General features: G+C 41.6%; 1 protein-coding gene and 1 pseudogene across 2 annotated transcripts in view; one reads left to right on the forward strand and one right to left on the reverse strand.

The window, feature by feature from the left end:
- The window catches only part of PRLR (prolactin receptor), a 198,955-nt gene that overhangs the window by 95,076 nt on the left and 76,193 nt on the right, over nt 1-27,686 (forward strand). The window lies entirely within an intron of this gene.
- On the reverse strand, nt 478-9,493 carry LOC133046459 (solute carrier family 25 member 3-like; annotated as a pseudogene).

A 27,686-nucleotide genomic window follows, 5' to 3' on the forward strand; every position in this document is an offset into this window, starting at 1 on the left:
GGGTCACCCAGTCCCCGCCAGTCTCTATTGCCAACTTTGTCAAAGTTTCTTTTAGGGTCCAATTCAGTCTCTCAACCTGTCCTGAGCTCTGGGGATTATATTCACAATGTAACTTCCATTTTGTCCCCAGAGCTTGGGCCAGCCCATGTACAATCTGGCTCACAAAGGCAGGTCCGTTATCAGAGCCCATAGTCACCGGCAGCCCGTACCTAAGCATTATCTCCTCTAAGATCTTTTTAGCAACCACTATTGCTGTCTCTCCCTTAGCGGGGAAGGCTTCCACCCACCCTGAGAAGGTATCTACCAGAACCAACATATAGCGATACCCGTACTTGCCTGGCCTTACCTCAGTGAAATCTATCTCCCAGTGTTGCCCTGGCTCTTCCCCTCGGTACCTCGTTCCCGTGTGCTGCTTTTTCCCTGTCCTCATCAGCTGGCACACTTTGCAAGCCTGGATTATCCTCAAACACTGATCAACACACAGATTCAGTCCATATTTGCTTTAATTTATCTACTGAGTGTACCCAAGCTGCTTCTTCAGAGACTCTGGCATCTCAGGGGGAGGAGGGCAAGGGAGCCTAAAGTAGACCTTCACAGATGTGGGCAAAGAGTCCCTTCCATACACCTCTAAATCCAAGTCTCTTGAAGACCTGAGAGGCATTGCTACCCTTCTCTTTATGCAACACAGACACCACGGAATCAGCAGCAGTACGTTCAAAGCAGGCAAACTTCATCATGGTGTATGGTATCTGTCTCATCCAAAGAGGAGCAACCCCCTTGTAGAAAGCCTTTAAGCCTTCTTCCTTATACATTTTGGGAGCTGCATCCCTCAGAGTGTTAGCATAACCTGGTTGGGTTTGAATTCGAACCTTAGCAGCTTCCATAGGAGCCAGAGCAATGTCAGCAAAGAATTCAGCACTGGCAGAGGCAGCCAAATACAGTGATGTGCACCACAGATACGCATTTTCCTCTCCAAGCATGTACTTCATAAAAGTCAAACTTGCAGAGCCCCTGCAGGGAGTAGCCAATGAGGGTCGGGGCCCATCCTTTGGCCAAACCACGGAAACCATTCTCTTTGAGTGTAACTGAAAATCCATTAAGAATGCCCTTGTACTTCTGTGGGTCCACCTGCATACGGCATTTCACTAAATCCAGAGGAACAACAGCAGTGTGTGTCAGACCACAACTTAAGACCCCACCAAAGCCACACAGTGCATAAAACTTCGCGGAGCCATATTCACAACTGTACTCTTCTACTGCGGCGGCTCCCGCTTTCCTTTGCCCATCTTTTACATAGCCGCTCCCATCGGTGAACCATACTAGCTCACTGTTGTCTAGGGGTACATCAGTTAAGTCTTTTCGTGCCACCAGGGCCACAGCCAGTATCTCGCTGCAATCATGGAGCTACAAACAGCTGGAATGGCTTATTTGGGTTAGGCAGGGCAAGGGCTGGGGCTTCTAGTAGGGCCTGTCTGAGTGTCTGGAAAACCTGTTTCATTGGCTCAGTCCAAGTCCAGTTTGGGGTTTCTTTACTTCCCTCATACAAGGGCCGGGCCTTCTCAGCAAACCCCATGATCCACAGTCTGCAATATCCAACAGTCCCCAGAAACTCTCTCACCTGGCGAGGGGTCTTGGGCCTTCATGGTCTGGGTTAGCCACCTTTGCCCCTGCCTGATGTTATACCCCAAACAGGTGACCTCTTGCCGGGCTATTAATTGTGTAGCAGAAGGACCTCTGGGTGGCAAGCCCGATATTCGTAGAGGTCCTCACTCAGCGCCTCTTGAACCTCTGTGGGATTACCGGTTGGCCTTCCCCCTCGGTCCACTCAAAGGCAAATATCTCCTGGATCTGGGGTAGGCTGAAAAAGGCATCTTTCAAGTCCAACACAGTGTATACAGGTTAGAGACAGTGGGGTGTATGTCACTCACCCGTTTGTTGACTTCTCACAGGTAATCTGTCCCCCCTGGCTTCTTCACTGGCAGTAAGGGGGTGTTCCAAGGGGATTGACACTGCTTGAGAATTCTGGCATCCATGAGACATCGAGTGTGGGGAGTGATCCTCCACCGAGCTTCCTGGCTCATGGGGTACTATCTCACCCTCACAGGAGTTGCCTAGGCCTTTAGCTCGATGATGATCGGATGTCTGTTTGGCCAGTCCCATCCCTGTCGTTTCAGCCCAGGCCAACGGGTATTTATTCATCTCTTAAGGCTAGGGATCCAAGTCCATCCATGACTGTCATTCTCCCAGCTCTGTAGGCTTAACTGAATAAAAGCCAATGGCCTCTCCTTTCTTCCACAAAATCTTAGCATAATCAGTACTGCTATGACACAGGAATGGGATCTCATTTCTCTCCATTTCCTGCTTTAACCACTCTCTCCTCAAGAGTTCTCACCTGCTTAAGCCCCTTTCTAGAAGGGACAGATGTTTTCACAATATCATCAATAGCCCATCACTGATCAGCAAGGTAAAGTGCCACAGCTGTGAGTGAGTCCTAAGGTGCAAAAGAGCAAGAACTTTCTGGGTCTGATCTCCACCATAGAGAGGTACAAAGTCTACATTTGACAGGCTAATAGGCAGCACAATTTTCCAGTTCCTCATGACTGCAATTATCCAACATAAACCCAGGACTTGGGGAGGGGTGCCAAGTCTTGACTCCCCTAGTCACTGTCTTCCCCCACATATAGAACTCGAGTTCCAGGGGAGATTCTCTCTCTGGGTTGTACCTCTCCTCAGGTCCCTCTTAGGGCACTCGTTTTTCCAGTGCCCCTGTTCTTTGCAGTAGGCGCACTGATCTTTCTTTAGGGCCTGCCTTTTTGATTTCTGTTTTTCTCCCGTCCAGGGGTCTCGAGGTTCCCTCAATTCTGTTCCGCTTTTATCCCCGCAAAAAGAATCTGGGCTAGCTCCCTCTGGTTCTTCTGGTTTTCCCTCATTCTGTATTCTCTATCTTCCTTCCTGATCTTCTCAGTTAATTCCCTTTCCTCCCGTCGAATTCGTTCTTCCCTTTCTTCTGGGGTCTCCCTATTATTAAATACCTTTTCAGTAAATCCTGTATCGTCTGTTCTCCCAATCCCTCTATCTTTTGTAACTGCTTCCTAATATCTGGGGCTGCCTGATTTACAAACGCTAACAAAACTGCAGCGCTGACTCCTCAGCCTGGGGGTCCATAGGCGGCTTTCTTGCTGCGGCCCGCAGGCCAGCCTTCAGAGTCTGGCGGTACACTCGGAGACGCTCCCTACCTTCCGCTCGCTCAAAATCCCAGTTAGGCCGCAACAGAGGAAACCCCTTGTCCACGAGATGAGGGTGGGCGGTTGGCCTCCCGTCGGCCCCTGGGACCCGTTTCCGCGCTTCTGCCAGAATTCGCTCCTGCAACAGCTGCTGACAATCATAGTGAAAGGAGAGTTTCACCTGGTTGGGCTCTAGTTACTGAGGCTCACTTATTGTAGGACCTTCAGAGTCCACCAGAGTGTAGCCCTGGCCGGGACTCATCAGTTGCCCCACAACCATTCGCCTGTTCACTGAAACTCCTGAAAAGAGTAGGAACGAGACCAGAGACAATGCCAGCACACACACAGAGACACGGACAAACATGGAGAGCCAAAGACAACCACACGGACAGACAAACGTCGGCCGATAACACAGCGCTGGGTTTTCGGGCCCCCTGACCAGACTCGGGATCAGGAGAGGAACTCTCCTTCCCACAGAGCCGGCTGCCTTCCAGCGCGCTCGCTGGCCTCGGCCTTACACCGGCTGGAGAAAGGTTTCGCCTGTGCCAGATACCTTCCTGCTTCACAGCAGGGCCCCGGAATCACTCTGGACTTCCTGTGCCGGATACCTTCCTGCTTTACAGCAAGGCCCCGGAATTACTCTGGACTTCCTGTGCCAGATACCTTCCTGCTTTACAGCAGGGCCCCGGAATTTACTCTGGACTTCCTGTGCCAGATACCTTCCTGCTTTACAGCAGGGCCCCAGAATTACTCTGGACTTCCTGTCCTGCCTGAGACAATGCCGGCACACACACAAACACGAAGAGCCAAAGACAAACACATGGACAGCTGACAATACAGCTCTGGGTTTTCGGGCCCCCTGAGTTTTCCTGAGCACCGGTGCTATTATCTATCCTTCCCCTCTGTCCTGGAAGTGTTCTCTTCCCCCGGTAAAGGGATCACGGACAAGCCCCCAAATGTTATGCCTGATGTCCGAATCCCCAAGCGGGAAGAGAGAAGGCTTCCAAGACAATGCAACTCGCAGGAAGGGAAGTTTATTACTGACTCGAGCCAGGACTCTCTGCCCGCAACCAACACAGTGGTGTGGGTCAGAGAGCCCCGAGCCCAAGCTGTTACACAAATTTATAGGGTGAGAAGCGGATTGGTTACACGTTTGCAAAGCAATTTCATTGGTCAATACTTTCGCGCTTGGGACTTTCCTGGGGGTTTCTGCCCCATTCCTAATTTCCTAATTGGCAAACAGCGGTCAGTATTAAGTGAAAGCTAATTGGTCCTAATTGGCTAATTGGTTGTATCCAGGTGGCCTGATAATCTTACCAAGTAGGAAGGCCTACTCCTAATCTAAGCTGCGTTACTTCTGCTCGCCTCACAGTGGCTGTCCCCCCTGCTTTACTGCATCAAATCTCTACTATACTTTCTACCTGGGTTGATGTAAGAAATTAGGGACAAATGCAGGAGATGGGAGGTGGGACATGATTGGAGGTCCCTTTCTGTTCACAAGCCAGTTGTATAACTCCCTTTCCCTCTTCTTCTCCAATTCTTTTCCAAAAGAGTAAAAGAAATCTTGCTTCAGAAAGGTCTAGTGCAGAACCTGGATCTGCCTTTTTTAAATCTACCTTTGATTTCCCTGGTTAATCTAATAGTTGCTCTGGCTGGAGCAGTACTCCCAGACAAGCACTGGGATTGCCCTTCCTCGCTCTCAGCCTTTATATTCTGAGACCTCCATCCTTCCCTACAGAGAGAGGAATTAAATTTCCACCTTTCTAAACTACTGACAGCATGTGTGATGCCCCACCCTGGGCATATGTACTTGACTTTACGGTCTCAGGAGAAGTTATAATCCCCACGTGGGGAAGACACCAAGGTGTTTCCTAAACCTCAATTAGGAAATAAGGTTGCCACCCACATTCTGATTACAACAGTGTTTAAGAAAAGAGCTCTGTTAAAGTGTGTGTCTTCTTGGGAATGCAAAGGCCTTTGTGGGAGGAACTTAATTTCCAGTGTGGTAAAACAGTGTGCACATGGCAAGGGGATGTATGTTATGAAGAAAGTAACTATACTCAAAAACACAGTTACAAACATATTGCAAATAATTAGTTTGCATGTCTGTTTCCCACTACACTGTAGGTTTCTTAAAGGCCAGCCTCACATTTATTATATCTGTATATGTGATAAGATGTATTGTTGTTGTTCAGTTGCTCATTCGTGTCCAACTCTTTGTGACCCCATAGACTGCAGCATGCCAGGCTTCCCTGTCATTCACTATCTCCCAGAGTTTGCTCAAACTCCTGTCCATTGAGTCGATGATGCCATCGAACCATCTCATTCTCTGTCACCTCCTTCTCCTCCTGCCCTCAATCTTTCCCAGTATCAGGTTCGTTTCCAATAAGTCAGCTCTTCACATCATATGGCCAAAGTATTTCAGCTTCAACTTCAGCATCAGTCCTTCTAATGAATGTTCAGGGTTGATTTCCTTTAGAATTGATTGGTTTGATCTCCTTGCTGTCCAAAGATCTCTCCAGAGTTTTCTTCTGCAATGCAATTCAAAAGCATTAATTCTTTGGTGCTCAGCCTTCTTTATGGTCCAACTCTCACATCCAAACATGACTACTAGAAAAACCTCAGCTTTGACTCTACAGACCTTTGTCAGCAAAGTGATGTCTCTGCTTTTTAATACACTGTCTAGGTTTGTCATAGCTTTTCTTCCAAGAAGCAAGCGTCTTTTAATTTCATGGCTGCAGTCACCTTCTGCAGTGATTTTTGGAGCCCAAGATAATAAAGTCTGTCACCATTTCCATTTTTTCCCTATCTATTTGCCATGAAGTGATGGGACCGGATGCCATGATCTTCATTTTTTGAATATTGTTTTAAGCCAGCTTTTTCATTCTCCTCTTTCACCTTCATCAAGAGGATCTTTATTTTGCTTTTGCTTTCTGGCCATTAGGGTGATGTCATCAGCATATCTTAAGTTATTGATATTTCTCCTGGCAATGTTGATTCCAGCTTGTGATATTACATCTATATATGTGATAAAATGTATTATATCATATTGTATTCCCCAGCCAGCAGCTCATATCAGTTCACTAATTGGTTTGTTGATAGAACCAGACTCTGGCAGTGATTTGGTGAGTCTAGCTTTGTAAGAATTCCATAATCTTAGATTTGAAGATGAAGGGTTTATGGAGGTTCTCTGTTAACTTGTTTATACCACCAATGACTTAAGGAAATTTTATGAGGTCTATTGTGAACAGCCATTCTTGAAGCAATTATTAACACCTAATTAATTGGGAGGAAAATCTTTCTCTACTCAACAGCCTTCAAATACCATCTGCATTGGCTATATTTCAAAAAACATTTCAGGATGGAATCCAGCCTTTCTAACTCTCACTGAGCATGCTGGTTTCTACATGACTTCTCGGGCCTTCTCTTTCTGATAATTATCACTGTAAGATGTTTGGTCAACATGTGTAGTACTTAGGACTAATTAAAGTTGGGGAAAGTGAATGATGAAGTAACCATCCCAGGGCAACTGCTGTTTCCTTCTCCATTCTAGTTGTTCTATTTCACTGTGAGCATTTTCCTCAACCAGCAAAAGTGCCAATCAGGTTCCAAAGTGATTTAGATCTCAATTGATAGCTTTAACTAGTCAATATAAAACTTACAGTATCTGGGCTCTCTAGATGCCTTACTGATGAATTAACCTCACTAGACATGGAATATAACCAACTTTGCTTTCAAAGTTGAAATGGCTTTAGGAATGTAAAGACCTTTATGGGAGAAACTTAATCTCCAATATATTAAAATAGTATGCACATTGCAGAGATGTATTATGAATAAAATAATTATGTTCAAAAACATTGTAAAGACCATGAAGTCAGTCCTTGTAATGCCTTTTCTCTTTCATTCATGAATTACAAGTGAATAAATCTTAAACTAATAAGGTAGAGATGGAAGAAAACTCAGACTTATCATGCCAATGTGGCCCAGGAATCCAACAACACATTAAAAGGATCATCCACCATGACCAAATGGAATTGATCACTGGGATGCAGTCATGGTTCAATATATGTAAATAATTTAATGTGATATATCACATTAACAGAATAAAGGATAAAAATCATGATTGTCTCAATAAATTGTCTCATAAAAGCATTTGACAAAATTTAACTCTCTTCATGATAAATACCCTCAACAAACAAGAAAAGTAGGAAAGTACATCAGCATAAAACAAACCATGTATGAAAAGTCCATAGCTAACATCATAGTCAGAGGTGAAAAACTGAAAGCTTTTCTTTTAAGATCAAGAGAGAAGGCAGGAATGCCCATTTCTCACCACTTCTGTTTAACCTAGTATTGGAGATTCTAGGTGGAGCAGTTAGGCAAGGAAAACAACAAACTACCTAAAAAAGACATCAGGGAAACAGCCCCATTCACAGTAGCACTAAAAAGAATAAAATACTTAGGAATAAACTTAAGCAAGAAGGTGAAAGACTTGTATACAGAAAACTACAAAAGACTGATGAAAGAAATTAAAGAACACACAAACAAATGGAAAGACTGCCCATGTTTATGGACTGGGTTGGGAGATTTAATATTGTTAAAGTGTCCATACTACCCAAATCAATGCAATCCCTATCAAAATCCCAATAGCATTGTTTAGAAAAATAGAAAAAAAGTTCTGTGATTCACATGGGACCACAAAAAGACCATGAATATCCAGATAAATCTTGAGAAAGAAGAAAAAGTCTGAAGGCACCACACTTGTTGACTTCAAATTATATTACAAAAGTACAGTAATCAAGCATAAAGACAGGCATATATACCAATGAAACTAAATAGAAAGCCCAGAAACAAATTCACACATATGTGGTCAGCTGGTCTTTAACAAGGCTTCCAAGAATACACAATGGGGAAAGGATATTCTCTTCAACAAATAGTTCTGGGATATCTGTATATTAACATGCCAAAGAATGAAGTTGAGCCCTTATCTTACAGCATACACAAAAATCTATTTAAAACGGATTAAAAACTTAAATGTAAGACCTGAAACTGTAAAACTTCCAGAAGAACACATAGAGGGAAAGCTTCATGACATTGGTCTCTTCAATAATTTCATGAATATGACACCAGAAGCAAGACAGCAAAAATAAAATAAACCAATGATACCGTATATCAAACTAAATGCTTCTGCACAGCAAAGGAAACAACACAATCAAAAAGGAAACTATGGACTGGAAGAAAATATTCTCATATCTGATAAGGAATTAATATCCAAAATTTGGAAGGAACTCTTACAATTCAATAGCAAAAAAAAAAAAACAAAACAAACAACAAAAAACTAATAATTAAAAATGGGTTAATGATTTGAAGAGACACACTGTGGGAAATGTGGATTCAATCCCTGGGTTAGGAAGATCCTCTGGAGGAGGGCATAGCAACCCACTCCAGTATTCTAGAGAGGAGACTGGCAGGCTACAGTCTATAAGGTCGCAAAGAATCAGACACAACTGAGCGACTAAGCACATATACACATACATGCTGTGGTGATACTACAGGCTGTTTCTTGTATTTTTTATACTGTCTTAGAAAGTAGAAGTTTCTAAGCAGAGAAATTAATTTTGTTTGACACATTAAGCTTTTATTTATTGTTTTATTCAGTCAGAAAATATTTGTTGTGAGCCTGCCATGAGCCAGGCACTCAGCAAAGTTTTGGAGACACAAAAGTGAAGTGAGACCTCTGTCTCTCAGATGTTCATAATGGTCAAGGCAAACTTGTTTTGAGTTGCAATAATGCAGTAACAATGGTATATACAAAGTAGAGTAGATGCATAGATGAAGTGATGGAATTACTCAAGCAGAGTTAAGAAAACCCTCTATTATATGGTGTACCACAAAAAAGGCACTTAGAGAGTGCGTTTGTTAGGAACAGGCAACCGCCAAAGATGTGTTCATCCCTGAGGTTCTAAGAGCTTGGTAAAGTGGGGACTTCTCTGAATCAGAAAGGAAGGCAGCTATTTAGCGTGCAGGTGACATAAATTAGGTATTGTCCACTTTTTCTTGGCATGAATCTATCAGAGGAGCAGACACTGAAGAGTAACATTCCTAGTTTTTGCTTTTTTCATTGTCATCCTCCAGGCAACTGGATGCTCCAGCAATAGAGGTCAGATAAAAAAAAGAAAAAAAAAAGATATTTCGTTGCAGTCAGAGAGTCTGTGCTCTGATATCAGCATAATGTTTACGAAATCAATTTTCCCTACCTGCCGGATCATGTTAATGTGAGAACTAGCTTTTCATAACCTATCCTATTTGTTCCTGGGTGATTTGATAGGGCTGATATTTTATCAGGAATACAAAGAGATTGAGTGCTATTCTCCTAATGTATTCATTACTTGCCTCATCATGCTGGTAAATAATATGCATATGGTAATTTGAGAAACACAGTGTTCCCATTGCTCTTTTTTATTCTCAGAAATTTCTGTCTTTTGCAAATACTGCAAAAAAATCAAAGGCAAGATTATTTCAAAATTGAATTTTACATTCCTCCTCTTCTCAGTTTCTGGTGCCCACACAACCCCTAGAGTACATTCTTTTCTGTTTTGACCAGTGGTTTTAGACTACACAACCTCTTCTGTTAATAGTCTGTAGAATGTTTCAGAATAACTCAATGAAGACTCATTCACTTGTTGACTTACAAATATATATGTTAAGTACCCAGACTTTCCTGGTGGCTAAGACAGTAAAGAATTCACCTGCAATGTAGAAGACCTGGATTCAATCTCTGGGTTGGGAAGATACCCTGGAGAAGGGAATGGCAACCACTTCAGTATTCTTGCTCAGAGAATTTCATGGAAAGAAGAGCTCCATGGGCTACAGCCCATGGGGCCACAAAGAATTGGACACGACTGAGTGACCAACACACATGTTAAGTGTCCACTGTGTGCCTGACACTATACTAGGTCTTAAACAAAGAACAATGAAAAAGATGGAAGCATCTGATTCAGGGGCTGGGGTTTTCTTTTTTTTTTTTTTTTTCAGTTTCTGATTTTATGTTTAATAGAAGAATACATTCTGCACAATAGGGGGTATAAAATCCAAAATATGTTTTACACCCACATAAGGATTTATACATGGAAAGCTGAACTAACTGTATTATTCTATTAGAATTTGAATGTTCCATTGGAATGAATGGAACATGCCCTATTGCCTTTATTATTTTTTTTAATGTAAAAAGTTTTTATTTTTTTTTATTTTTTCCCAATTATTTTTATTAGTTGGAGGCTAACTACTTTACAATATTGTAGTGGTTTTTGCCATACGTTGACATGAATCAGCCATGGATTTACATGTGTTCCCCATCCTGAACCCCCCTCCCGCCTCCCTCTCCATCCCATCCCTCTGGGTCGTCCCAGTGCACCAACCCTGAGTACTTGTCTCATGCATCCAACCTGGACTGGTGATCTGTTTCACACTTGATAATATACATGTTTCGATGCTGTTCTCTCAGATCATCCCACCCTTGCCTTCTCCCATAGAGTCCAAAAGTCTATAGATCTATACATCTATGTCTCTTTTTCTCTCTTGCATATAGGGTTATCATTACCATCTTTCTAAATTCCATATATATGCATTAGTATACTGTATTGGTGTTTTTCTTTCTGGCTTACTTCACTTGGTATAATGGGCTCCAGTTTCATCCATCTCATTAGAACTGATTCAAATGAATTCTTTTTAATGGCTGAGTAATATTCCACTGTGTATATGTACCACAGTTTTCTTATCCATTCCTCTGCTGATGGGCATCTAGGTTGCTTCCATGTCCTGACTATTATAAACAGTGCTGCGATGAACATTGGGGTGCACATGTCTCTTTCAGATCTGGTTTCCTCGGTGTGTATGCCCAGGAGTGGGATTGCTGGGTCACATGGCAGTTCTATTTCCAGTTTTTTAAGGAATCTCCACACTGTTCTCCATAGTGGCTGTACTAGCTTGCATTCCCACCAACAGTGTAAGAGGGTTCCCTTTTCTCCACACCCTCTCCAGCATTTATTGCTTGTAGACTTTTAGATAGCAGCCATTCTGACTGGCATGTAATGGTACCTCATTGAGGTTTTGATTTGCATTTCTCTGATAATGAGTGATGTTGAGCATCTTTTCATGTGTTTGTTAGTCATCTGTATGTCTTTTTTGGAGAAATGTCTGTTTAGATCTTTGGCCCATTTTTTGATTGGGTCAGAAAGAGAAATTAAGGAAACAATACCATTCACCATTGCAACAAAAAGAATAAAATACTTAGGAGTATATCTACCTAAAGAAACAAAAGACCTATACATAGAAAACTATAAAACACTGATGAAAGAAATCAAAGAGGACACAAATAAATGGAGAAATATACCATGTTCATGAATTGGAAGAATCAATATTGTGAAAATGAGTATACTACCCAAAGCAATCTATAGATTCAATGCACTCCCTATCAAGCTACCAACGGTATTCTTCACAGAATCAGGGACTGTTTTTATCTTTTTTCAAGCTTTTTCAAAACTGTGTCCATCATGACAAAAGCAAACATGAAATAGATGCCTTAAATAGAAGTGGATTAATAATGAATGAGCGAACTCAAAAGCTCTCCAGAACACATATTTCAATCAACAGCCTTGAGTAAAGTGATAAGCTGGAATCAGATCATCATTGGGCCCATGGATTTGGGGAAGAAAGCCCCATTTATAAACCTGGAATATTGAAAGTAGATACATAGATCAGTTTACTTGGAGAGAAGTGAATAATGAGGGTGTTTTACTGAGAGTAGCACTTAATTTATGTGTATTTAAACTGTCAAAATGTTTTAGTTCTTTATGGTCACTAATTCTCTTATTTATTTACTTAACAAATATTGATTTGCTACTGTGGATAAGTTAGTTGTTCTAAGTACTAGGAATAAAGGGCCCTGTGGGCTTCCCCAGTGGCTCAGACAGAAGAATATGCCTGCAGTGCAGGAGACCCAGGTTCAGTCCCTCAGTCAGGAAGATCCTCTGGAGAAGGGAATGGCAACCCACTCCAGTATTCTTACTTAGAGAATTCCATGGACGGAGGAGCCTACAGGGGCTATAGTCCATGGAGTCACAAAGAGTCATACACGACTAACACTTTGTCTTTCACTCACTTTCATCCTCAAGTTTATATTGGATGAAAAAACAAATGAAAACAAATAAATAGACTAAAAATATGCCAGATATTAGAAACCTACAGCATGTGCTATAAAGAAAACAAATGGTATGTTAGTGTGAGTGTGTTTAGAAGGGTGAAAGTAAAAGTGAAGTTGCTCAGTTGTGTCTGACTCTTTGCAACCCCAATGGACTGTAGCCTACCAGGTTTCTCTGTCCATGGGATTTTCCAGGCAAGAGTACTGGAGTGGGTTGCCATTTCCTTCTCCAGGGGATTCTTCCCAACCCAGGGATTGAACCCATGTCTCTTACATTGCAGGCAGACACTTTACCCTCTGAGCCACCAGGGAAACCTATTTAGATGGGTACTTTACATAAAGTGTTTAAGCCAGTCATGTAAACGGAAGGAAAAGAATTTCAAGCAGAAAACAGAATATTTACCCGCTGTTTACAAAAAAGGCTCTATCTGGACAAAAGCAGTATACAATTATCTAAATCAAGGATTGGCAAATCTCACCTATCATCTGTTTCTTTAACAAAAAATTTAGTATTGTTTTTGTAAGTAAGGTGTTTTGAGAACACGGTTGTGCCTACTCTTTTATGTATTGTCTATGGTCCTTTTCATACAACAGAGGAACTTTATCATTGCAGAAAAGACCCCATGGCCCACAAAGCCAAAAATATTTATCTGCCTCTTTAGAGAAGAACTTAACTGATCTTATATGCCAGTTTTAATAATCATTACATTTGTGATCTTTTAAAAATTCTATTGTCTTTAACTCTATGAGATCAGACCAACAGTTTACAGAAACCCTGTTAAAATGCACCTAGTAAGGACAGTTGACATTTATTGAGTGAAACTACATCCCAGGCATTGTTTTAAGTACTCTATGTGAATTGCATTACACTTAATGCTCACAACAGCCCTACATGGTGAGTATGATTATCACTCCAGGTTATAGGAAAGGCAACTGAGACACAGAGAAGTTAAGTGACTCATTTGATATCACGTAGCAATTAAGTGGTGGCATCAAGATTCAAAACCAGACAGCCTGGGTCGTAAACCCTGTCCTAACCCACGTTTGTGACTTAACATCCTGCAACTGCACCACCATAACAAACCCCATGGCTTAAAACTATCCTTACTTTGCACAAGCAAGCCAATATCTTGCTCCAAAGAATTTAGAACTTGCTTTAGAGCCAGGTTTTACAGCTATTCCTTTCTTAGCATTCAGAATGTAAAGAAGGTTTCTAAGTGATTCCCTTTCAAGCTTCATTGAGAAGCATTGAGTAAATAATTCTTTTAGGAATGCCCGTACTGGAAATCCAGACTATTTCTTTAATTACCCAATTATGCTCATGACTCAATGTACCAGGTAATTCTGCAACTTTCTCTCTTGATTTGGCTGTAAGAGGCACCCTTAGAGCTATTGCCACTTTCCTTTTCTCCCCATCTCCTAAGAATCCAATATAACTTGAGCATCCCCTCCCTGGATTTCTGGGTGACTTCCACTAAAATCCTAGACATCCTTAGTACAGCCATGTGTGAACTCCTCTGGAAAGCTATATCAGAAAGCCCAAATTTTGTGATCTTCAGTTCAACCTAGGCTAGCAGCCATACCCCTGAATCTCTATGTGCTAATCTCTGTGAAAGATGTCTGTGTCTCTGTATGATTTTGTTGACAGCCTATTTACTTCTGAAGAGATTTCCCATAAGTTGGTATAAGCTTCTAAAACTCGCTCGAACTGAAACACATACACACCCGATGAAAACACTAAACTTTAGCGAATTGATAGGGGCTTCCCTTATAGCTCAGTGGGAGAAGGAAATGGCAACCCACTCCAGTATCCTTGCCTGGAAAATCTCATGGACAGAGGAGCCTGGTGGGCTGCAGTCCATGGGGTCGCAAAGAGTCAGGCACGACTGAGCAACTAACACTTACTTACTTACTTACTTAGCAAATTGGCATTTTCTCCAAGTCCAAGTCTGGGCTGTGAATAGTTACCGAGTAACCACATAGTGCTGAACAGTACCTTGTCACATAGATGCCATGATCTTCATCCTTATGGAATGGTGGAGATAGGATCAGCAAAGAGAAAATGAATAGACAATGTAATGAGTGTTATGGTAGACAAAGTTTAGGATGATAGCGCAGTTCAAAGTCATGGCACCCAACAAGGAGTTGAGGGCAGAAGGCATACATGGTCAAGGAAGGCTCCCTAAAAGATAAAATTTAGAAGGTAAAATTTGTCAGAATTGAATGTGGAAGGGAGAATACGGGAAATTAAGGAGTCATGAATGACATCTGGTTTTATCACCAGCATTTTGTTGAATTATTAGCCTTCTCTCAGTATGTATTTCTACATACTTCCAAAATCAAGACTCATCCCTTAAGATTCACACACCTTCTGCAATGTTTCATAGATGCTATTGTGTTTCAATATGTCAAGAGAATCAATCCAGTCTCACTTTGCTAGTAACCAGCTGTGGGGTTTTGGACAAAATCCAAGCTGAACTTTGCTTGGCTCAGGTCTTTTCACCTTCCTGAAGATACTGAATAAAATAATTTTTTTGGTTCCTTCCACCCCTAAAACTCTACTATTTTAAGTCCTGTCCTTTTCAAAATGCTTTTCTAATCTCTTTGGCTTCGTGAAATTTCCCTGTTTTGAACCCTAGGATAGTGTATCCATTAGAATTGTATTACAGTATGTGTCTTACCATATCACATGAGGAACTGAAGCAATTAAGGATTTTATTTTTCTCAGTTATTAAGGAATCCAGAGGTAGGCAGCCCATGCTTGAAGAAGTAGCCAAACCAGGGCATTGGGGACAAAGGCTACTTCAGACATTTTTCTTAGACATCCATGGTTCCAAGACAGCTCCTCCTTCTTTAAGCTTCAAATCTGGGCTCCAGGCAAGAAGGGCAAGTCAAGGGCTGACTGGATCAGCTTTCTTTGAAAGAACTTGCCTTAGTGGCAGTTGCTTAAAATCTCACTAGTCAAAACTGTGTCAACTGGCCATCCCAGGTGCAAGGGAGTCTTGGAAATCCTCTTTCCTTCGGTTAGACACATTGATGCACTAAATAGAATGAGGCTTGTGTTAATAAGGAAGAAAAGGAGAAGAGATACTAGATAGGCAGCTTGTGTCATTGCTGAAGGGGGTAGTTGTCATTCAGTCATGAGGTCATTGTCCAACTCTTTGCAACCCCATGGCTGCAGCCTGCCAGACTCCTCTGTCCTCTGTCCTTCACTATCTCTTAGAGTTTGCTCAAACTCATGTCCATTGCGTTGGTGATGCCGTCCAACCATCTCATAGTCTGTCACCCCCTTCTCCTCCTGCCCTTCAATCTTTCCCAGCATCAGGGTCTTTTCCAGTGAATCAGCTCTTCACATCAGGTGGCCAAAGTCTTAAAGCTTCAGCTTCAGCAACAGTCCTTCCAATGAAAATTCAGGATTGATGAAGGTTATTCAGATGCAATATTCAAACTATTTTAAAACAGGTCTGGCATTGCCACTGATCAATCAGAACAGATGCTGGCCAGTACCTTGTGTTAGTACATACTAGCTGAATAGCTGCCCTCACGTTTTTCTGCTTGGCATTACTGACATTGAATACCATTATCTGCCCTCCTCCCCTCACATAATAAAGCCTAAGTCCATCAAGGACAGGAGTATATTTTATATATATGCCTTCCATTCTCCAGGAAAATGACATTTACATAGAATAAGCATTCACTTTTGTTGAAAGGAATTGAATTATTCATATTATAATCTACGGATGAGACAACCAAGCAAAGAAGAATTCTGTTTTTTCAGGAATGAATGCCTCCTATGAATGGTGACTGTATATCTTAAATGCCACAGTACAGTAGATTATAAGACTGGCAGATGGATATGGGCTTTGAAAGTTGTTCAGCTCGCTTACAGCTATTCAGAAGGATTATTATAGACTTTAAAAAAGATAAAGATGTGTTGCCTGAAGTGAAAGTTCCAGGCATAATAGAGGTTCAGGAGACCTTTCCCTTCATTTATTAGGTTGAATAGAATTAATAAGAAGCCACCCCCACCCTATTAGTATAAATAATTTTTTAAAAACCAATTCCTTAAAGAGTTGCATCTGGTTCATCCAGCCTGTAATAAACCCATTTGTGTACTGTTTCTTTTTACTAAAATTTTGAACAACCATAATGCTTAGAGTTGGAATGGAGCATTTTACTTAATTTAATTTTCTTATTTCTTAAACTTGAAATTAACTCAGAAAATCCTATTTCAGTCCTTATTGTTTAAAAAAAAAAGATGTTTTTTTAATTTTTGGTTCTTTTTAGTCAATTAAGTTTTTTCAAATGCTTTTATTTCCTTTGCTTTAATAATTTTAAAGTATTTCAGTTTCTACTACACTTTTTTCGTTTGCTCTACTTCTCCAGTTTATTCTTCATTTTGTGTGTTTCTTGAAATGTAATACAAGAATATCCAAACCTGTTTGAAGAATTAATATGCTGTATCCAGTTCCAAATTGCCTTTCACAAGACCTATCTTTGAATCATCATTTCCATTAAAGCATCTCTCAAATAAAATTGATTCCACAGAGAAATAAAGGTTGAAATATAGTGGATGCCTTTTTCCATTACTTTATCATTAATCTGTTGCTTTGACTCTTCTTAATATTTGAGAAATGTATGTATATCTGAATTTTGCAATAAGGAATTCATGATCTGAGCCACAGTCAGCTCCTGGTCTTGTTTTTGCTGACTGTATAGAGCTTCTCCTTTTTGCAAAATTCACATTGAAATTGAAGAAAGTAGGGAAAACCACTAGGCCATTCAGGTATGACCTAAATCAAATCCCTTATGATTACACAGTGGAAGTGAGAAACAGATTCAAGGGATTAAATCTGATAGACAGAGTACCTGAAGAACTATGGACGGAGGTTCATGACATTGTACAGGAGGCAGTAATCAAGACCATTCCCAAGAAAAAGAAATGCAAAAAAGCAAAATGTTTGTCTAGAGGAGGCCTTACAAATAGCTGAGAAAAGAAGAGAACCTAAAGGCAAAGGAGAAAAGGAAAGATATACCCATTTGAATGCAGAGTTCCAAAGAATAGCAAGGAGAGATAGGAAAGTCTTCCTAAGTGATCAATGCAAAGAAATAAAGGAAAACAATAGAATAGGAAAGACTAGAGATCTCTTCAAGAAAATTAGAGGTACCAAGGGAATATTTCATGCAAAGATGGGCTCAATAAAGGACAGAAATGGTATGAACCTAACAGAAGCAGAAGCTATTGAGAAGAGGTGGCAAGAATACACAGAAGAACTATACAAAAATGATCTTCATGACCCAGATAACCACGAAGGTGTGATCACTCACCTAGAGCCAGACATCCTGGAATTCGAAGTCAAGTGAGCCTTAGGAAGCTCACTAAAAACAAAGCTAGTGGAGGTGATGGAATTCCAGTTGAGCTATTTCAAACCCTAAATGATGATATTGTGAAAGTATTGCACTCAATATGCCAGGAAATTTGAAAAACTCAGCAGTTGCCATAGGACTGGAAGAGGTCAGTTTTCTATCCAACCCCAAAGAAAGGTAATGCCAAAGAATCTTCAAACTACCACACAATTGCACTCATCTCACACACTAGCAAAGGAATGCTCAAAATTCTGCAAGCCAGGCTTCAACAGTACATGAACCTTGAACTTCCAGATGTTTAAGCTGGATTTAAAAAAGGCAGAGGAACGAGAGATCAAAGTGCTAACATCCACTGGATCATCGAAAAAGCAAGAGAGTTCCAGAAAAACATCTATTTCTGCTTTATTGATTACACCAAAGCCTTTGGCTGTGTGGATCACAACAAACTGTGGAAAATTCTTCAAGTGATAGGAATACCAGACCACTTGACCTGCCTCCTGAGAAATCTGTATGCAGGTCAAGAAACAACAGCTAGAATTGGACATGGAACAGCAGACTGGTTCCAAATAGGAAAAGGAGTACCTCAAGGCTGTATATTGTCACCCTGCTTATTTAACTTATATGCAGAGTACATCAGGAAAAATGTCAGGCTTGATGAAGCACAAGCTGGAATCAAGATTTCCAGGAGAAATATCAATAATCTCATATAAACAGATGACACCACCCTTATGGCAGAAAGTGAAGGAGAACTAAAGAGCCTCTTGATGAAAGTGAAAGAAGAGAATGAAAAAGTTGACTTAAAACTCAACATTCAGAAAACTAAGATCATGGCATCCGGCCCCATCACCTCATGGCATATAGATGGGGAAACAATGGCAACAGTAAGAGTTTATTTTCTTGGGCTCCAAAATCACTGCAGATGGTGACCGCAGCCATGAAATTAAAAGACGCTTGCTCCTTGGAAGAAAATCTATGACCAACCTAGACAGCATATTGGAAAGCAGAGACATTACTTTGCCAACAACGGTCCATCTAGTCAAGGCTATGGTTTTACCAACAGTCAAGTATGGATGTGAGAATTGGACTATAAAGAAAGCTGAGCACAGAAGAATTGGTGCTTTTGAACTGTGGTCTTAGAGAAGACTCTTGAGAGTCCCTTGGACTGCAAGGAGGTCAAACCAATCAATCCTAAAGGAAATCAGTCCTGAATATTCATTAGAAGGACTGATGCTGAAACTGAAACTCCAATACTTTGGCCACCTGATGAGAACTGACTCCTTGGAAAAGACCCTGATGCTGGGAAAGATTGAGGGCAGGAGGAGAAGGGGATGACAGAGGATGAGATGGTTGGGTGGAATCACTGACTCAATGGCCATGAGCTTGAGAAGCTCCGGGAGTTGGTGAAGGACTGGGAAGCCTGGCATGCTGCAGTCCATGGGGTCGCAGAGTCAGACATGACTGACTGACTGAACTGACTGATACTTATATCTTTTTTGGTCCTGTAGGGAAATCTATTTTTATGTTTCTGCCAGGCTAACTTTATCAATAACGTGTGGTGGGTTTTCTTCTTTATACTATACATTTTTCAATTCCAAGATGTCTTTTTACATATATTTTATTAGCTTTGAAATTGACATACATCTTTAAGCTTTCGGCATATCATGATTTAACTGGAAGTTTTCTTTTCTTGGCAGTAAATAAAATAACAATAGCAAATAAAACAACTGATGACTTCTCATGTATTGAAATGACCTCCAGTAGTAACTGCACTTTTAAGAATTTCTGAATGATCCAGGAATTTTCTCTGAACCATACAATTGTTCCTGACTTGTGCCATCTTATATCCTAACCAGAATGCAGTTTATGTCTTTGAAAATAGGAAATAAGAGTAAGTTTGCACTCTTCCTTTTGAATCTCTACGTAGGATGCTTTTTGCAACTACAGTTTTTGGATCTCATCAACTTATGCCTTGCAAATGACTCACAAAACAAAAGTATGCATCTGTGTTAAAGTACTGCCCTGTTTTCTATAAATTTCCAATCTTCCTTCCACTCCTGTCCACCAAAACAGCAAACAAATCACTAAATAAGGAACTTCCTGGCCACCTTGCTACTCAGTGAGAATGCTGTATTTATCATGATATCTTCTGTTTGAATTTCTGGTAAAATACACATAAAATTTACCATCTTAACCATTTTTAAGAGTATAATTCAATAGTGTTAAGTGCATTCATTGTTGTTCAACCAATCTCCAGATCTCTTTTCATCTGGCAAAACTGGAACCACTGAGATATCCTTTAAAAGGCAGTTCTCTAATCTTTTAGCTACACATCCCTTGCAATTTTTGTCAGAACTCTTCAAATAGTTCCAAGCCTCAAGCCAAGAGGGTTAGCTCTAGCCCAACCCAGATTAAACTTTTAAACTTTCTTTTTTCACATTTTACTCTCTTTAAATGGCTATTTTGGTCTATAAAATGAAATTCAACATTTTCATATTTTAACACTTTCATACTTTAAAATGGTTCCTACTGGTTAGTTCCCACCAAAAAGGAATGTCCCTCCATCAAAGAGCTGACATTTTATAGTAACTGTTACCACATCTCTTTTCTTGTGTTACCTTATTTGATGACAGCATGCTACTTCTGGGTCAGAGAATAGCCTTTCAGTGTGTGCATTCAAATTGGTGAATGAATTAGATAACTGGATCTTCACTGAAAGAGATTGTTGTGAAATATATGAATTAATGGAAACACCAAATTGGCTAAGACAGCAGTTTTCCTGCTAGGTTTCTAGGAGCCCTGGACCTCTATGCTAGTGCCTTCAGAGTGGCCACAGGGTACAGACAGGAGGCCAGATGGGTGGGGCAGGTTTCTTTTCCCCTTTCAACTATTCCTATTGGTTTTACAGTCTGAGATCTCATGTAGATTTTACATAAAGGAAAGAGAAGGTTGTGCTGCTTTAGAGAGCAGTCTTGAAAAGTGGAGAAATTTCATACTAACAAAAACAGATCTAGGTTCAAATTATAGCCCAGTCTCTTAAAACCTGTGCGGTCTTTAGACCAGTCACTAACCTCCAAGCCTCATTTTCTTTGTAAGTACAATATTAGCTATTGTTATCTCCAAAGTCACTAAGATTACAAAATAGAGCATTAAGTATGTCTCATAAGATGTTCAGGTCCTCGGTGAATGATTGCCAGTGGTAATCTGAATCTGGAACCTGCAGAAATCTGGAACCCTGCAGAAATTGCAGGGTTCTGAACATCAAGGCTTCACAGTCACTGATGTGATGGCACTTTTTTTTTCAGTCTGCCTCCTACCCATCTGCTTCTACTGTAGGAGCTCCAGAAAGAGTTCTAGATAAGCACTTTTCTTTATTTTTCCTGTAAGGTGTGGCCTTTGGGCCAGCACCCTGAGCATGATCTATGAATTTATTAGAATTGTAAAATCTTAGGCCTCAGCCCAAACCTATGAGTCAGAAACTCTGGGGGTGGATTTTTAGCAACCTTCATTTCAATAAACCTTCCAAGAGATTCTGATTTGCACTGTTAGTTTGAAAAACACTGAAAACAATTGATTCACTTGGACAGCTCAAGTGGAAGCAGGAAATATATGGGGTATGCCAGCCCATAGCAGCGATAGGAGACTGATAGTGACTGGGCTGGAAACCAGATTCAAGGGCTGGAAACCAGACCCAAGTTCAGTTCCCTGGACCTCAGAAACTGTCAATGATAGGTCTTTATCCTGATGCTGACTTTCCTGTGAACCAGTCAACATCTTGGGTGATAATTCTCAACAGGGGGCAGTTTTGCTTTCCCAAAGGTAGTTGGCAATATCTGGAGACATTTTTGCTGTCGTGACTGGAGCGTTAGTACCGGCATCTAGTGAGCACCATCCAGGGATGCTGCTGAGCATCCCACAAGGCACAGGAAGGCCCTACAATGGAAAACTGTCCAGCCCCAAATGTCAGTAGTATCCAAGTTAAGAAATCCTGCTCTAAAGATCTTCCTCCTGATCCACTTGCCTCTCTTCCCAAAACCAACTACCAACTTCTTTATCCTGTACCCTAAGACTCTTAAACTGACTTCTGTGAACCCTGCAGGGGTCCATGGATGGGCCTCGGAGAGTCCGTGTGTGTGTGTGTGTGTGTGTGTGTGTGTGTGTGTGTTGTCTGTGTGTGTGTATGTTCAGTCGTGTCTGACTCTTTGCGGTCCCATAAACTGTAGCCCACCAGGCTCCTCTGTCCATGGGACTGCAAGAATACTGCAGTGGGTGGCCATTTCCTTCTCCAGGGGATCTTCCCAAGCCAGGGATCGAACCCACATCTCTTATGTCTCCTATAATGGCAGGCAGGTTCTTTACCAATGGCACCATCTGGGAAGCCCATAAACAGAGAGTCCATAAACTCCCACAAATGCTTCCAAAATATTGTCCTTTTATTTATTTATGTATCTGACAAGGTTTGGGAAAGGGGTGGTACATGACTTTTATCGTATTATCAAAAGACTTTTTCTATGTTAATTCCATGTGTTCTTTCTCTGCCCCAGAGTTCTGCTCCATCCCAGTTTTCTGGTGGTTTCAGCTCTTTCTGGAATCATGGCCACTCTGCTGTCTCTCTCCTTCCTAACTTCTCAACTGCTACCCTGACTGCTGCTTTCTTTTTCCCTGTTCCATTTTCCAGCTCCAGTTCCCAACATAAAACGTCTGATTGTCCCTGCTCTCCCTTTTTTGGGCAGAGCTTTTCAAATTAAATGTCCCAGTGGACCCCTGACAATCCAGTGCAACAGCTGGCCAGCTCCCTCATGAGCTGGGCAAGGCCAGAGGGGAGCAGTGTTAGCCAGTCCATACGTGACTACCCATGGCAGGTACCCTTAGAACAGGCACTGGTTGGGACTCCAGGATGATCGTGTCTAACTAAGGTGATGAGAAGAAAATCCAGTGCTTGAGTTCTCTGTGGAGATACTCCTGGGTTGTCTAAAGAAGCAGGAAGAGTGTGAAACTGGTCTTAAACAGTACATAGGGCACAGCAAGGATAAGCAGATCAGGAGCCTGTGATGAGGGCTTGTGGAGTCTGGCGGGGAAGGCAATCCAGGTCAAGCAAGGAGGCTCAGGGCTCAGTGGGTCCAGTAATCAAGGGAAAATAAGCTCAAATGCAAAAACAAACCAATAAAATAAAAATGGACATCAAAAGCGAGGCACTCATGTCTCCGTTGGTGTTATTGTGTGCTACAAAGTTGATGTCATTGTGTGCTACAGTTGCTTCAGTCATGTCCAACTCTGTGCGACCCTATGGACCGTAGCCCACCAGGCTCCTTTGTCCATGGGATTCTCCAGCAAGAATACTGGAGTGGGTTGCCATGCCCTCCTCCAGGGCATCTTCCTGACCCAAGGATCGAACCCGCATCCCTTAGGTCTCCTGCATTGGCACATGGGTTCCTTACCACTAGCGCCACCTGGAAGGCCCACCTTGGTGTCTTGACTCTCTTCCTTTCTCACTAGAAGCTCATCCCATAACAAGTCGGTCAAGAGGCTTGTAAGACAAGGCAGCCAGAAAAGTCACATTTGCTGAGGAAGTCAAGGGGCCAATGGATTGGTCCTTTGTGCCTCTCGCTCCTTCTCTCTCTGACCCATCTCTGCCTCCTCACTTTACTCTTAACTGGTTTCAGGAGGACAGAATTGTTTCTGTGTGACTCAATACTAAAGAAGTATTTATTTCCTAATTTTTAATTTTAAAAGTAACATAACTCTCTAAGGAAAAGTAACACAAAACCCTAAATAAATTATATTTGTATTTACATAGCCTTGAATGGATTGTTGTTTTTTGAGTCAGCAGATCCAAAGGGAGAAAAAAATATCTTACTCCATCCAGTGTTGAAGTGAAAGTGTTAGTCACTCAGTCGTGTTTGATCCATTGCAACTCCATGGACTGTATGTAGCCCACCAAGCCCTTCTGTCCATGAAATTCTCCAGGCAAGAATACTGGAATGGGTAGCCATTCCCTTCTCAAGGGAATCTTCCCAACCCAGGGATCAAATATGGGTCTCCCACATTGCAGGTAGATTCTTTACTGTCTGAGCCACCAGGGAAGGCCCCATCCAATGTTATATAAATGTTATATCCAATGTTATATACATGGTTTAGGTGATAGGGATGCATTATGCCAAACCCCTAAAATACCTTAGAACAGTAGTTCAGACTTTGTCATGCATTAGAATTCTGAGGTTCAGGTGGCACCCCACACCATTAAATCAACATGTTTGTTGGTGAGGGAGCCAAGAATCAGTATTTTCTAAGGTTTCGTGGTGATTTCAATGTGCAACAGATTTTGGAAGCCGCTTTATAGAGGATATTTTAATAAAGCACTGATGCTGGATTGCTTTCTTGCTACCTTTTACCAAAAAAGTGGAATATGATAGAAAACATGGTGGTGGTGGTTGAGTTGCTCCCTCATGTTTGACTCTTACAACCCCATGGACTGTAGCCTGCTAGGCTCTTCTGCTCCATGGGATTTTCCAGGCAAGAATGCTGGTGTGGGTTGCCATTTCCTTCTCCAGGGGATCTTCCTGACTCAGGAATCAAACCCTGGTCTCCTACGTTGCAGGTGGATTCTTTACTGACTGAGCTACAACAGAAGCTTTTTTAGCTAATTGAGTTAAACCCCAGTTAACTGAGGTTGTGCGCTAATTTATTGCCAGAAGAAAACCAGCTGTATAAATTGCTTGCATCACTCCAAATAGCTGACTAGCATTTTGGCATCCTTTAGTCAAAATAATCAATTTCACAGATCTGGGGTTGTTTACTCTTCAGCTTTGTAACTTGGCGTTTTAATTTATGCAGACGTAATTTTGGACCCAGGGTATTTTCTAACTTATTCACCACCCTGTTCTCCAGAATCAGTAGATTGCCATTCTGGTCTCCAGGGCACACAGCTAAGGAGATAAGCTAAGGAGAACACACAGCCATCAGACTCCCTCAAGCACACCTGACCATTACAGCAAATATTTCAAGAGCTTACCCGGTTCCAACTCTGTCTCAGCTAGCTTCCTGGTTCCGATTTCATCTGACCTGTTTGTTTTCAAGTAAACATAGCTGAAAAGACTCCAGGGCCTGTTTCTAAGTGCATGCTATTTTGATGGCATAGTCTCGTGACCACTTGGCAAAAATGAGAGCGTGACCTCATTCGAGTGAGATCTCTTACATGCTCCTAGCAACAGTGTCCTTTAGTTCAAGGAGAGAAAGCAAACTCAGTGAGTGAAGATGAGAGCACACTTAGGGCTGTTCTGTCTCGTAGGAAGAGCCTAAAACACAGCCTGATAATGGTGTCCAAAAGCATGACAGATGAACAGAAAGAAAATTCAGACTAGTCGGTGGCTATTTCCACAGAAGAAACAAGCTTAAAGCACAGTGAATTGGCAGTTTAGTGAGCCTGAGACAATAACTTCTGTATTAAATAATAGATCTGACTACTGGAAGAAACCTGTAGTATTCATTGCTAAATAGTCTGCTGTGCAGTCCATGGGGTCGCAAAGAGTTGGACACGACTGAGCGACTGAACTGAACTGAGTCTGCTGTGCAATATGGGTTGGAGGAATGGGTCACAGTCCAACCTTGACTTCTACCTTGCCATATGACCCTGCATGTGTCTCTTCAGGGCCTCGGTGTCCTCATCAGTCAAGTGAGAAGTTGAGCTGGGTGATTGCCCTAAGCCCCGCCTAATGCACTAACCCTCTGGGACACATGAAAACATTACAAGGAGGTTCTGTCCTAAGTAGATATTAATAGATGCTGATTATCTGAGATTCCTTCCAACTCAAGAATTTACAGACTGATTGGCCACTTTGTTTCTTGTTTTAGATTGCAAAAATATGATCAGGACCATATTAGATGATATCAAGGAATTAGTATTAATCCTGTTAGATAACTAAAATCACACTATGGTTGCATAAGAATGTGGTTGTAATTGTTAGACATGCATACTGGACTAAGTAGGGGTAAAATAACATGATGCCTGAGATTTGCTTTTTTAAAAAAATAGTAAAGTAATATGTCCAGTAATATATGCAGATCTTTTTTGAGCTGACAATTCTTCTGGGTATGGAATCTATATTCTAGAAAAAGAATTCAAGAGGCTGGAGTAAGCAGATGTTGGTGCTCTTGAGTGTTGCAGATACAGAGCCAAGAGACTTTATGTTTTAGAGGCTGCACAAAGCTTTTCCTGAAAATCTGGAATATGAAGCTTGAATTAATTACCTTTTCCTTCCATGTTATATGGATAGGATGGGAAGCAGAAAGCCATTTCCGCTGAGAAAAAAAGAATCCCTGAGAGGTTTTAGTGATTTTGCCAGGAGCACATACTAATGGCAGCATCAAAGCCAGAATGAGGATTGAAAGGTGAGATTCCATGACTATTTGTCTTCCGACTTCCTTCCACTTCTGCTGGGGAAGTTCCAAAAGTATAAATGTATAAAGTACAGATGTTTTGGTACCTTTAGTCCTGTGGGATTTGTTTCACTCTGTCCAGTATCCAAGTCTCCTTAATCGTTCTTAAAGCTCCTTCTAGTGGTTACCACCCTTATGGCAGAAAGTGAAGAAGAACTAAAGAGCCTCTTAATGAAAGTGAAAGAGGAGAGTGAAAAAACTGGCTTAAAACTCAACATTCAAAAAACTAGGATCATGGCATCCGATCTCATCACTTCAAGGCATATAGATGGGGAAACAGAGACTTTATTTTCTTGGGCTCCAAAATCACTGCAGATCGTAACTGCAGCCATGAAATTAAAGACTCTGCTCCTTGGAAGAAAAGCTATGACCAACCTAGAGAGCATATTGGAAAGCAGAGACATTACTTAGCCAACAAAGTTCTGTCTAGTCAAAGTAATGATTTGTCCAGTAGTCATATATGGATGTGAGAATTGGACTATAAAGAAAGCTGAGCACAGAAGAATTGGTGCTTTTGAACTGTGGTCTTAGAGAAGACTCTTGAGAGTCCCTTGGACTGCAAGGAGATCAAACCAATCAATCCTAAAGGAAATCAGTCCTGAATATTCATTAGAAGGACTGATGCTGAAACTGAAACTCCAATACTTTGGCCACTTGATGAGAACTGACTCCTTGGAAAAGACCCTGATGCTGGGAAAGATTGAGGGCAGGAGGAGAAGGGGATGACAGAGGATGAGATGGTTGGATGGCATCACTGACTGAATGGACATGAGTTTGAGCAAGCTCCGGGAGTTGGTGTTGGACAGGGAAGCCTGGTGTGCTCCAGTCCATGGGGTAGCAAAGAGTTGGACACGACTAAGCAACTGAATTGAACTGAGTGGTTGGAACTCTCCTTTAAATAAAAATTAACAAGACCTCATAGCAGTGAACTCAGAAAAGCATCACTGGCTTCTTACAGGACATTGCAACTTTCCCACTGGAAAGGGCAGAGATGCTGACCTAGAACAGGACATGTGCTGGGTCCACATCAGTCCAGGGGACCAAATCTTGTCCATTTCAAGTATTTTCACTGATCAAAAATGCAATCAGACTTTATATGGGTGCAGAAAAGAAGTATGAATTGGTCACAGAAAAGGTGTTTAAATGAGCACACCAGATCATGTGGATACAAACCACCTGGATTAGTTTGTCAGGGCTTCTGTTACCAAGTATCACAACCAGCTGGCTTAAAAGAACAGAAATGTATTTTCTCACAAGTTATGGAGGCTGTAAGTTGGGAACAAAGATTTCCCCAGAGCCTTGCTCCCTCTGAGACTCAGGAGATGCTTACCTTGCCTCTACCCGACTTCCAGTGGTGACCGGCTGGTCCTGCTGTCTTCTCGACTTATAGCTGCATCCCTTTGTCTCTGCCTTAGTCATCACAGGTCATTTCCCTTGTACATCTCTGCTTCTTACCAGTGTGA

Source organism: Dama dama, chromosome 25, assembly GCF_033118175.1.
Source record: "Dama dama isolate Ldn47 chromosome 25, ASM3311817v1, whole genome shotgun sequence".
Taxonomy (NCBI): domain Eukaryota; kingdom Metazoa; phylum Chordata; class Mammalia; order Artiodactyla; family Cervidae; genus Dama; species Dama dama.